Below are 13125 nucleotides of genomic sequence, written 5' to 3'. Positions count from 1 at the left end.
CTCGTGACTTGGAGTGTTTCGACCATTCTAACCCTATGGTTGTTGGTAAACCATAAACATATAGCCATGCCTTTAAGTTAGAAAAATGTGTTTGTGTGATGATTAATCGAGACTGCGCGATCACGGACCGTCAAGGTCAGTAGCTGGTGTCAACCAATCCCGAGATCCTCCAGGGTTGTGTGGACCCTGAGTGAATCGAGAGATCGGCTGTTCCGCCCAAAAGTAGTCTAGGAAAGACTCTTGCGTTCCAACTCGCGCATCCTCCAATCGGCCCAGAAGTGAGTCAGGACGCATGAGTCCTACCTAGATATCTATGCTACGCGTGTCGCACATCTCGGTGCTTTGTTAAATTGTGGGTTTGGAAAAGGGCACAAGTATCGGTTCGTGGTTTATTGACTCGGTTACAAATTATTAGCCGGCTCGTGCGATTTATTAAAGGTTGAGTGGATTAATTAATCGAGTGAATCTTCTTGATTACTACACGTGTGTAGTTGGTTAAATTGAATGATTTACCAAATGTTTTTGGATTTTTGGGTTTCAGATTATCAGATCGATCATGGGTTGACCGTCTGAATATTCCCTAATTCCCGACCGTTTTAACGACTCGTGACACGAGGACCATGACAGGTACTCATGGGCTAAGGAGGCTCTGCCAAGGATGGCCGAGAGCCCTTTGGGCCTGCAATAGTTATGTGAACCCGAATTTCGTCTCGTTTGGGCCAATATGTGTGCGATCGATCGCACGGCTTGAGAGTGTCCACTTTCCCTGAAAACCATGACGGACAAGCATAAGGAGTCGACACTGCATGTTTACGACCCGTAGGTCGAGGATCGGTAAGTTACCCGAGTCTAAGGGTACGAATACACCTAGTTTTGCTAAGGCAATGGTCATGCAAAACCGAAAGTTCTAGATTCGGGGCCAGCATGCACGTGATTGATCGTACGGCTTGGGAGTGTCCACTTTCCCCGAGGACGCGTGACGGACAAGTATGAGAAGGAGTCAACACTACCTGTTTACGACTCGTAAGTCGAGGGCCGGTAAATTGCCTAGGTCTAAGGGTGCGGATACACCTAGTTTTGCTAAGGCAATGGTTATGCAAAACTGAAAGTTCTAGATCGGGGGTTACCAACACGTAGACACGAGATGCCCATTCAGAAATGGCTAACTTTGCTCTGATTGCCTGAAACGAGCAAAATCGGCTTCCGAGTCCAAAAACCACACGAGCATTCTTTTAGGTAAAATGTATGATTTTGGGCTCGTTTAAACCGTTTTCGCGCACACATTGATAACTCGACGTTCGTTTGAGTCACGAACCTCGATTACGCGATCAATCGAGACCCGAATTTCATCCAGACTCTCCCTCATACCCTATGGGACCCACGGTCTGCCCTAGGGCAGCTGTGACTTGCCATTGCCGCCCTCCTCCTTTGGCTTCTTCTTCCAAGCCAACTTGCATCAAAAGATCAAGCCTACAATTTCTCTTCAACACTCCATCTTCATCAATACTCTCATCTCTTCTTCATTAATGCAATGGAAGAAGATTTGTCATCACTATTCCTTAAGCAAACCACCCAAGACCTAAGCTTGCTCCTAATTACACATTGTTTCATTAATCTTGTCATTAAGCTTGCTTATATATTGCCCAAATATCATTAACTTAATCACTGACCCTCTAGCCATTTTTCTCAAGCTTTCTCACTCTTCAAATGCTCTCAAGAACTTGAAGAAAAACTGCAACTTCCAGCAGCTTCAACTCAGCCATTTCCAAGCAAAGCTCTCAAGAACTTAAGTCGGAATCATGGTGTTCATCATCCTGGCTTAAGTCCAAACTTGTCAAAACTTTATATCCCACATGTTTTCGATCTCCTTAGACCATTTCCGAAGTTAGATTTTCAGTTTGAAGCCTCTAAGCCATAGAACTAGCCCACCACAGAACCGAATCGAATTTGTGCTCAGTCTGGTCAAATTTTCCAACCCAGGTTTCCTAGCCTTACGTGGGTCGGTTTGAGCTGCCAAAACCCATCAACCACCTCCATACATGACCTAAGAGTGTCTAGGAGTCGAGAGATCCCAAGAAAACTAGTTGGTTTTAGCCCAGCAAGAAGAAACACCTCGACTGCCCACCCGGGTCGGATTTTCTGGCTCACCTGTGATTTTCCTTGCAAATTGGGTCAACCCGAGACCCTTTTCTTCAAACGACCATGACGGACACCTCTAGGGGTCTCTTAGGAGTTGGGAGCCACCAGCCTTGCAGCAAAATACCATCGGGAGCCACCGTTGAAAAGTCCGACCCGAAACTTGCCCAGTCGGGTCTGTCCCTGGGTGTTTTCTATTTTGCTTGATCTTTGAAGGGCTATACGGGTCAAACCGTGACCACTAGACCCAAACGACCACCACCACGACCTAGAGGGGTCCCTTGGGTGTCCAGAACCGCCATGAACCACCAAGGAAATCAGCTGAAAACACCTTAACCAGATCGTTCTTTCTCGGGTGTCAGTCGGGTCTGTTGCTTCCAATTGGGTCTGTTCAAGCCAAAACAGCCCAAACCCAACCCACGAATGGTCAAACCTGACTTTTTACAGTCCCATCCCGCATCTCAAGACTAGGTATAACAATTCCCGGCTTAGAGGAGCTAGGACATTTATATTTTTGTTGTGTTTAGGGAGTTACAAGGTGTTTCAAGCATGATTTACTTGCAAGATTCCATTTTTATGCAATTTTCATATTATATCATGCACGTTTATTATCTTATTACGTGTTAACATGTCGGGAAATGTTAAATCGAAGTCGGGGAGACCGTTTTAAACCCGAACAACTAAGGAAGCTCACGAGTTCCCTTTGAGGAAAGGTAACCGTGAGCCTTTTGTTGGTTCTTCAGGTTATAACCGATTTCCTTGCCCCGATTTAAGTCACTTCTCGAGTTTTTATGTTTTCCCATATCCATGAAGTCGGTATCGTTTTATCGATTCCATAAATAACGTGTTTGTGCATGCTTGTATGTTTAAATGCGTTTTCCAAAATCATGACGATACCGGCTTTGTTAAATACGTGTTATTTGTCATGTTTAATGCTTAAACATATGAAAAATAGTCGAAATTGGATTAAAGAGACCGCTTGAAACCCGAAACGGGTAAAGGGAGTTCACGGCTATCCCCAAGTGGAAAGAGCCGAGAATTCCTTGACCTCATTCGGTTAAAAAACGACCTCTTTACCTCGATGAAATCCATTTCTCAGATTTTGTGCAAATCGCAATTTCAATATCATCGCAAATACCGCATTAAAATCCCTTTTAGAATATTGTTTTCCAAACAAAATGCATGAATTCATGTATCAATGACTCTTTCGGGCCCATTTGGGTACCGAGCATGGTTTTCAGAATCATGATTCGAATCGTAGAATCGTATGATTCTACGATTCAAAGAGGGCCATGCGATTCCGAGTCAGGGTGTTGAGTCAGAAAATGTACAATCGTATGTGAATCGGGTGTTGGATCGCAGAATCGTGGAATCGGGCCGATTCTGCGATTCCGGATTCAGCCCAGATTCACGTGAAGCCCAGGCTTGATCCCGATAGGCCTTTTTTTTTTTTCGCCCTTCCCCTTCGTTTTCCCCTTCTTCTCCAACGCTCGATTTCTCCTCTGTTCTGTGCCCTAGCCTCCCCATCTTCGACATTTTTGCTTCAATTTCTTCTTATTTTCTTCTTGTTCCGACGAGCTTGAAGCTCCGTGACCGTGGGTCTGTGGTTCTGAGTCCAAATTCCGCTTCCACAGTGACCGACTCTGCTCAACCTCTACCTAGTGACGGACTCTGCTCTGCCTCTGCCGAGTCTGCCCAGTGACCGACTCTGCGTCGACTAGCTTCGACGGTTCGACCGCTGTCACCGACTCACCTCCCAGCGACATCACCTTCGTCGACGGCTCGACCCCCCCGACCGTCTACGGCCTCCTCACGCGGTGTGAGTCACAGCAACGAGATTCTCCAGAATCTCCACGGTGTGTGAATTTCTTGATTCTAATTGATTTCTGAATCGGACTCAAAATCTTCATGGTTCTAGTCTGGAACTTCCAGAGATGAATCAGATGATAATAGGTGATTTATCATTTCTATTTATGGGTAATTTGGTTGTCTTCATGGTTCCAATCTTCCAGATGAAATTGTGATTTCTGTTTCTGAATGATGGTTCCATATGAAATTGTGATTTCTGTTTCTGAATCTTGGTGATTTCAATTGAATCTTGTGCTAATGAATTTGTGCTAATTGTGCTGATTGCTGAAGAAATTGTGCTGATGAAATGAAAGTGCCCATTTGCCCTGTATGTAATAATGCTGATGCCTGATGGAATTGCTGATGTTATTGTACTGAAATTGTGCTAATTTTTTTCCCGCATTGTGCTATAATTTTCTATTGAGTTAGATTTGTTGAGTGAGTGATTATTGAGTTTGGAATCTTTGGATTGAACAGAGATGGCTTCTGCAAGTGGATCTGGGAGTGCATCGGCTAGTAATACCAAGGCAGTAGCCAAATCTAGGAAAAATGCAACTGGAGTTAGAGATGATCCGGCATGGGCACACGGTTATGAAGTTCCAGGAGAGAGGCTGAAGATTAAATGTAAATATTATGACAAGGTAGTTTTTAGAGGTCCCTATAGGTTGAAACATCACTTGGGATGTACCAAGATTAATGTGGCACCTTGTCTAGCTGTTCTTGATGATGTTAAGAATAATATATTCGCTATTTGTATGCGTTTAGAGGATCTTTCAGTGAAGAAAAAATAAGCTAGTAGTTGTGGTTTAGAAGGTGATGATGTTGTAGATGTTAATAATGATGATGAAGATGCAGGGGTTAGTACAAAGAGAATGGGAAATGAAACAGCTGAAATTTCTAGTTTCTTTAAGAAGAGGAATTTGAACATTCAAAGCAAGCAAAAACAATCATTAATTAATCAGATGATGAAGAAAGATTTGAGAGAGGATGTTTGCATGCAGATTGCTCGTTTTTTCTATACAAGTGCAATTCCATTTAATTGTGTCAAGAATCCTGAGTTTGAGAAGATGTGTCATTTGATTGGGAAGTATGGTATTGGATTGAAACCGCCGTCTTATCATGAGCTTAGTGATAAATATTTGAGAAAAGAGGTGGATAAGACTATGTCATTGCTTGAGGAGCATAAAGCTATGTGGAGAAAGTCGGGGTGTTCTATAATGTCAGATGGTTGGACTGATAAGAAAAAGAGGTTCATATGCAATTTCCTAGTGAATAGCCCTAAGGGAACAATTTTTTTGACTTCCAGTGACACATCAGACATCTCCAAGATTGCAGTAAAAGTATTTGAGATGATAAATGATATAGTGGAGCAAGTTGGGGAAGAGAACGTAGTTCAAATTGTCACGGATAATGCTGCTAATTACAAGGCAGCAGGTGAGATGTTAATGGAGAAACAGAAGAAGTTATTTTGGACTCCTTGTGCAGCTCATTGCATAGATCTTATGTTAGAGGATTTGGAGAAAAAGATTAAGGTACATGAGCTGACAATAATGAAGGGTAGGAAGATTACGACATTCATTTACTCAAGAACATTTCTCATCACAATGCTGAAGCATTTCACCAAGGGCAAAGATTTGCCACTGCTTATCTGACTTTGGGATGCCTCTTCGACAATAGAAATGCTCTAAGGACTATGTTTGCATCCAAGCAATGGAAATAGAGTCGATTTGCGAAGTTAGAAGGTGAAAAGTATACAGAACGTGTTATTATGGATACCGGATTTTGGAGTAATGTTAATACATGTTTGAAGGCTGCATATCCTCTCATTAAGGTCCTCCGCATGGTGGATTCGGATGAAAAGCCTGCGATGGGCTTTATTTATAATGAGATGGAGAAAGCTAAGCAGAAGATCAAAACAAACTTCAAGGATGATCGGAAGAGGTAAAATTATTTATAAGCTGTTATAACTTATATGCTTAGTCTTTACTTACTTATTTATCATTATATTTGAAATTTGTAAGTATCTAATAATGATTTGTTTCATGCTTTTAGCTATGATCCTATTTGGAAAGTTATTGATGAGAGATGAGAGGTTCAATTTCATAGGCCTCTATATGCTGTTGCTTATAACCTGAATCTCCAGTTGCATTTTTCTTCTGAATTTAGAGCTGATAGAGAAGTTATGCGTGGATTATATAAGGTTATGGATCGGATGCTAGATGATGAAGAGAGGGATAAGGTTGATTTGCAGCTAGAGGAATTCAAACATGAAAGATGACTCTTTGGATTCTCATCTGCAAAGTCTATGAGGTTTAAGAAGACACCGGCAGATTGATGAGAATCATATGGTGTCGATACCCCAGAGTTGCAAAGATTTAGTGTAAGGATATTAAGTTTGACTTGTAACTCTTCGGGATGTGAGCGTAATTGGAGTGCTTTTGAAATGGTATTTTATGAATATGGATTTCGTTACCTTATCAGAATTCATGTTAATATATCAACTAACTGTTTTGTTGTGCTTAGGTACACACAAAGAGAAGAAATCGGTTGCATCAAAAGAAGATGAATGATTTAGTATTTGTGATTTACAATTTGAAGTTGAAAGATAAGAAGATCAGGAAGCAAGTTGATCTTAAAGTGGAGAACATTTCTTCTGATAATGAATGGATTGTCGAAGAGGAGACAAAGAATACCGCAACTTTAAGTCATAATTTTAACTTGCGTTCTCTTGGTTGTGGGGATGATGGTGATGAAGAAAGTGAAGGTATTCAAATTGGCGATGAACATGCATAGAATATGCGCACACAAGAGCATGGCACGGTTGATGACTTAGAGCTTCCTGAAGAAGATGAGTTTGATATTTTGTATGATGATGATGTTGGTGATGATGAAGATTTGGATGAGATTTGATCTATTTGTTCATTTTATGTTATGAGTTATGACTTATGTTGTTAACTTTTTATTTCGGGAGTTTGAGTTATGATTTGAAATTTTGGACCTTGAATTTCGATAATTTGTAACGATATTTTGTGTTTTTATCATTTTATGACTTATTGTTAATTTGTTGGTTTTGAGTCTTTATTTGAATGAACAATGATTGATTTTTTTTGCTCAGGAAAGTATGTTACATATATATATATATGCTATTTTTTTAATTATAGGTAGAATCTTACGATTCACGATTCTACGACCCTCGACTGATTCTAGGTAGAATCGTGATTCTGAAAACCTTGGTACCGAGGGTATTTTGGTAATTTTGACCAAATTATCCTCGATCGTCCTAGACTCGTCTTGGTTGTTGTGTCATGAATTGTTTCCATTAAATTAAGCTTTTTAGGTATTCAGACTCTATTCAATGGATCAATTCATGATCTGTCTGATTATTTGTAACTCGCACATTTACTGCATTCGACAATAATTTACAAGCAATAAATCTACAAACGGGTTAATCGAGATGCTCACATGATTAAACCCGCTTGACATTAATAAACTTGCATTAATTGGCCATTAACTGATAACTCGCTTCGACAAGTTGTCAAATGACGTTAATGTTCTTTTCAAAACTCGCATTTTCAAAATCCCGAAATACACGATTCGATGTAGGAAGAACGTCTAGAAATGACTTGTGTGTCTTAATTTGAGTTTTTACCTGATTTCAAGTAATTCAGGTCAAGATACAAAAAATCTTTCTAGATCACTTCCCGTTAGATCGACCGATTCTTTAGCTTTTTCGGGGTTCTTGCATAACCCTGGACAATCTAGGGAATTGGTCGACACCGGCTACAGGCCGAGGTGGCCCGCACTGCATCGTTTCCCCTTCCTGAAAATAATTTTCAAGTCAAGGGCAAAATCGTCTTTTCACAAATTAGCGACGCCCATAGGGTTAGCTTGACAAAAATATTACATTATTAGGATAATAATGGGCTATATGTTTAGGTGCAAGTTCATCTGCATAACCTTTTCTTATCCAACTGATAAGTTTTTATCATCCTATTGTAGACTCGGGTAACTAGAACTGTTATCTCTGTCACGAAACATGCAAATCCTGATTAATCATTCACTCGACCTAACCAAACATTAGACAATGATTAGATGGAACTCTAGGTTCTAAATCTAGAGTCAAAATATGAGTTTGGCGAATTCAGTGGAATTGCAGCGTCACAATACGTAACAACTTTAAAAGCAATCCACACACAAAGGACTTGACTATACATACCATGTCTGTCAGATCCTTGAAACAAAGCCGAATGCAAAATGCTTTGCACACGCTTACTTGCTTAGCATAGGACATTAGCATGCCAAAACACTCAGAGTTAATAATCTATTAACTCATGTAAACTTGGCATTGAAAAACAACTTGTTTGCAATGAACATGTTGTTTGTTACTTTTCTGCTCTTGTTTGTCCATGCGAGTCGAACCCGACTCATAGGACGCATTGCACTTAGGGTTCAATGCCTTAACTATCAGTCACAGAGTCCAACGCCCCATTCACTGAGAGCGTATTTGAATTTCAGTTTTCGATTTTTTCTCTGAACTCACAGCGAGTCAGAGTGGAATAATAACCGAATGCGAATTGACTGGGATTCAACCATTTGTAATTTGTATTTATTGTTTTTGAGAGCATTGTAAGGATTTTACTTTGTACATTCATTCTGTAAGAATCCCAGTTGGTGAGCGAACGGTCCAAGAGTCAAACTAATCGAATCGGTCCAATGCTTGCCCAGACAAGAGTAATCCCAAGATCTCGCGGTTCCGGTTCATGCAGGAATTCAACCATCATGGTTTGATGAACTATAATGAAAGATAGTGAACCGATTCCTCGACATACGAGCCTACTTCTCTCTCGGCTGTTCAACCGACATCGTTTAGTTCACCGAATTTTCGGTGTCAAAACGTGTAAGCTGAGTGCAACCTAATTCACGCTGTAAATAAATCAAACTACAAGCTTAGCAAGTCAGAGTACCAAAACGGCGTGCGGGATATAGGCCCGCACGTAATGTAAATCCCCGAATTTGGACTTTCTAGTTCCGCATAATCAGTGCCTTAGCAAAATTAGGTGTATTATTATCCCTAGACTCGGGCAACTTATCGGCCCTCGACCTTCGAGTCGTAAATAGGCAAGTGGCGATTCCTTCTCACGCGTGTCCGTCACTCATCCCCCGAGAAGGTGAACATTCCCGAGCCGCGCGATTCGATCGTACGCATGTGGGTCTCGACGAGAGCACATTCAGGTCCGTACAAGCACTGTCGAGGCTCTCATGTTTCCTGAAGCTGCTGCACATCAATTTGTTGCTCCCCTAAACATGAAAGACCAAACAAAAAATGATATGGACTGTCATTAACGAAGTTACTTAAGCAAGAAAAGATGAGATTACATGGTCATACTTGGCAGAGGGGCCTCCAGAAATCGTCATCAATAGTGATGGTGTTTGCAAAGGATCTCATCCAACACCAGTCCGATTGATCAAGTTGGTGAATGCGTTGAATGCAATCTTCTCCATGTTCATCTTTTCTTTCAGTCTATTCACTCCCCAGCACACATGAAATTTGTGTTGCATCTCCGCGTCGATTGGCTTCCAATCAGATCACTTGAATTGTATGTTCATCCTAACCCTTTCAAGCACGCGTTCTAGGAAGAACTTCTCCATTGGTTGGGGCTATTTCATCGTAGTTGACTTACCAGCACCCGTTAAAGCCATGTACTAAGAAATTGCAATGCATTATAACAAAAATATAGCTCAAGTAACAGTATTTATATGGACAGAATGGCAGCACCAAGAATCCAAAAGAACATGACATAACACTAAAGTAATAGCATGCATATATAGAGAGAATGGCAGTACTGACAAAGCCAAGAGAACATATCAGAACAAAGAAGTAGAGCATGTATATATTGGGAGAAAGGCAGAACTAAAGGGCCAATAAAATAGATCAGAACATCAGAAAGACATATTTAGGCAACAAGTAGCACAACCAATATTAAGTTAGCATCCAGAACCTGAATAATAGACCATAACAAAGCAGCTCTTCTAACTCCCATTATGCCAAAAGGTCAGGAACAATTAAATGTGAACACAACAGATCATAGTACTAGAAATGGAAGGCATCTTAGTAGCAAAAACCAACATAATATAGCACAATAAACAATACCTTGTTCCTCCCAGTCCTCCAAAAGGTAAGGAACAAGCCAACATTCTAACATCATAGCATAGCAGAGCATTATGGAAGGCATCTTACCAGCCAAAACAACCATGATAGAGCACAAAAAATCAAATTTTTTTCCTTCCCAGTCCTCCAAATGGTCAAGAACATCACATACATGTACACACCACAACATATCAAACCAATTGGACGGCAACTTAGCGTTCAAAGCTAGGAAAATAGAGCATAGTAGACTAGTATTTCAGGGCTTGTCATCGACGACGAAGTAAATCAAATTTCCTATGAGATGGCCAGTTGATTCCTAGCCAATTGATCGGAGATATGCAACTCCACTGGTCTCTCAACCCTAGCCAACTCTGACCTTCAGAGACCTATAGACATGCAAGGGACGAATTGGGGTGAGTAGGAGCTCCGAGTCCTTTAATAGCAATAGCCCAAAGAAGTGCAAAAGCTTATTACCTCGACAACGTAGGGGACACAGGTGGGAGACTGGAAGGAGTAGCATGATTCCTTTCCAAGCAGATCCGTGCAGCCCTCTATGATCTACAACAAAGAGTGGACAATGGTAGGCAACTCACACGTAGGAGATAGGAGGAGGGAATCACAACACAGTCAATGGAGCTGATTTCGCGTGCAAGGATTCATGGAGGAAAGGATGGCAATGAGGAAAGGAAGGTTTGTGCTGAGTATTCAGTGGCCTTTCTTAAAAGATGAGTACTCCTTTGAATGGCTGTAAGACCCGACATTTTTCAAACATTGCATACCTATACATATCCTTACATGATTATATATATACATATTATATGTGTTGCTGTAGCCAAAAAAAAAAAGAATGGAGGGAATGGGCTCCACGTGGCCCTACATTCTGCCCCCCATCTTCCACTACCTTAACATCCATTTCATTTGTTTTTTTTTTCTTTGTCTTCTCTATTTGGTTTGACTGGGGGTAAATCAAAAGAATGAAACAGAAGAAACGGAGAGGGAGAGGGAGAGAAGCAGCGAGAGAAAAAGAGTGAAAAAGAGAGGACAAAGCAAGCTGAAGATGGGGAAATGGGCCTCCATTGGAGGCCGATCAAGCCAACAACTTGAGGAAGAACAGAAACAGAGGGGGAAAATGATGAAAAAAAAAAGAGCACTAAAGAGAAAGAGAGAGATCGAGAAGGAGCGGGCTGAAGAAGAAGAAGAAGAAAGGAAGGCTCTCGTCGAAAGAAAGAATACAGAGAGAAGGATGTGAGAGCGGCAGCAGGTTAGTGACTGGATAACCGAGCAAAGAGGGAGTCGGGTTTGAGTGGATTGAGAGCAGATTGAGTAGAGGAAATGGGGGGAGCATCCGAGAGGAAGAGTTTAAGCTTATAATTGGGTAAATTAACTGATATGCTTAGGGGCTGAGGACACCGATATTGTGCATCCTGAAGGTCAAGTTTGATTAACCATTTTGGGTGTTCGGTGAGTACTCTATTCCCTCGTGAAATGGGGTATATATATAAATAAATGTGTATATATGTACATATATTAAAAAGGATCATTGAGATGATTTACTTAATGGAAATTGGAAGAATAAATGATTTTGAGAGATATTGTTTGTGGTGTTATGATTTGCTTGTTTGAAATAATGCGACTTCCTTTTAAGAGGCATGCGATGATTACAGGAGCTTTAGTTATGTAATCCTTCAAGTATGGATGTTATAAATTGATTATGTACAAATAATTTTAATGTCATCGTTAAAGCATGTAATGTGATATTGAAGGGTCTATTTGGTTGCAATTTGATTGAGTTATGCTGATGATATTTGTTCGTTGTTATAGTCATTCAACTGCTAATCCGACGGGATATAAAAAGGACGCTAAACCGCTGATCATGTACTCTATACAGAGCAATTTTCTGAATACAGATAACTTTTTAGTGGGAATCCAAAAACGTCGGTTCACCATAGAAAAGTTAATGCCCGATGTCAGATGCAGTCACATCCAGCAATTATACAGAGCATGAGCATTGCTTTAGACTGTCTCTCGGAAGTCACACAGACTCCTCGAATGATTTCCGAACAATAGAACAAGCATACCTTTCAACAAAAAATCATATTCGGAGACTAGTCTGACGGAACATCAACAAACCAAGTTAGCCATGCATTGCCCCGAAAACTACAACGGACATACGCAATTGCGCAAATCAGATTGCAATATCCCTTTCAATTTCCTGAATGACCTCCGAATGACAGAAAAGACCGTTTTCAACGGAAATTCATAACCGGAGGTCCTTTTGGCAGAAACTTGACGTCAGATGGTTGGCCAATACAGTGCTACTCATCCCAAGGTTCAATGTGAAGTCCTCAGACGATATTGCACAATCCATCTAGGCACTCAGAATAGTGCTTCCAAGGACTCAGATGCACTTTTTCAATCCTTCGGAGTCCATTCTTAACGAACAGAGATCGCAGTGATCTCCGGATCATCTAAGCAACTCAGAAAGCATTCTGAGAAATCCGACTTCGAACTCCTAGGACGTCTCCGACTTCACATTTGCAATACTGGATTATTCGTCAAATTTGCTGTCTTATTGACAATGCACAACAAAATGACCAATGCGGAATGCAAATACGAGATACGCATTTAGAAATGGCTAACTTTGCTATGATCGCCTGAAATGAGCAAAACCGGCTTCTGAGCCCAAAAACCACACGAGCATTCCTTTGGGTAAAATGGATGATTTTGGGCTCGTTTGAACTGTTTTCACGCGCAAATTGACAATTCGACATTTGTTTGAGCCACGAACCTCGAACACGCAATCAATCAAGACCCAAACTTCGTCCCAAACTTCCCTCAATGACTGTGGGGCCCACGGGTCAGCCCTAGCCGCCCTATCCTTGCCCAAATTGCCCTCTCCCTTGTCTTCTTCATCTTCATGAAAATAAGAAGCCAACTTGCAACACTATCTTCTTCAAAATATCCAAAGTCTTTCAATTCAACACTCCAACTTC

The sequence above is a fragment of the Punica granatum genome, chromosome 2, assembly GCF_007655135.1.
Source record: "Punica granatum isolate Tunisia-2019 chromosome 2, ASM765513v2, whole genome shotgun sequence".
NCBI lineage: Eukaryota > Viridiplantae > Streptophyta > Magnoliopsida > Myrtales > Lythraceae > Punica > Punica granatum.
The sequence above is the reverse complement of the archived record's forward strand: the minus strand, read 5'-3'. Positions refer to the sequence as shown.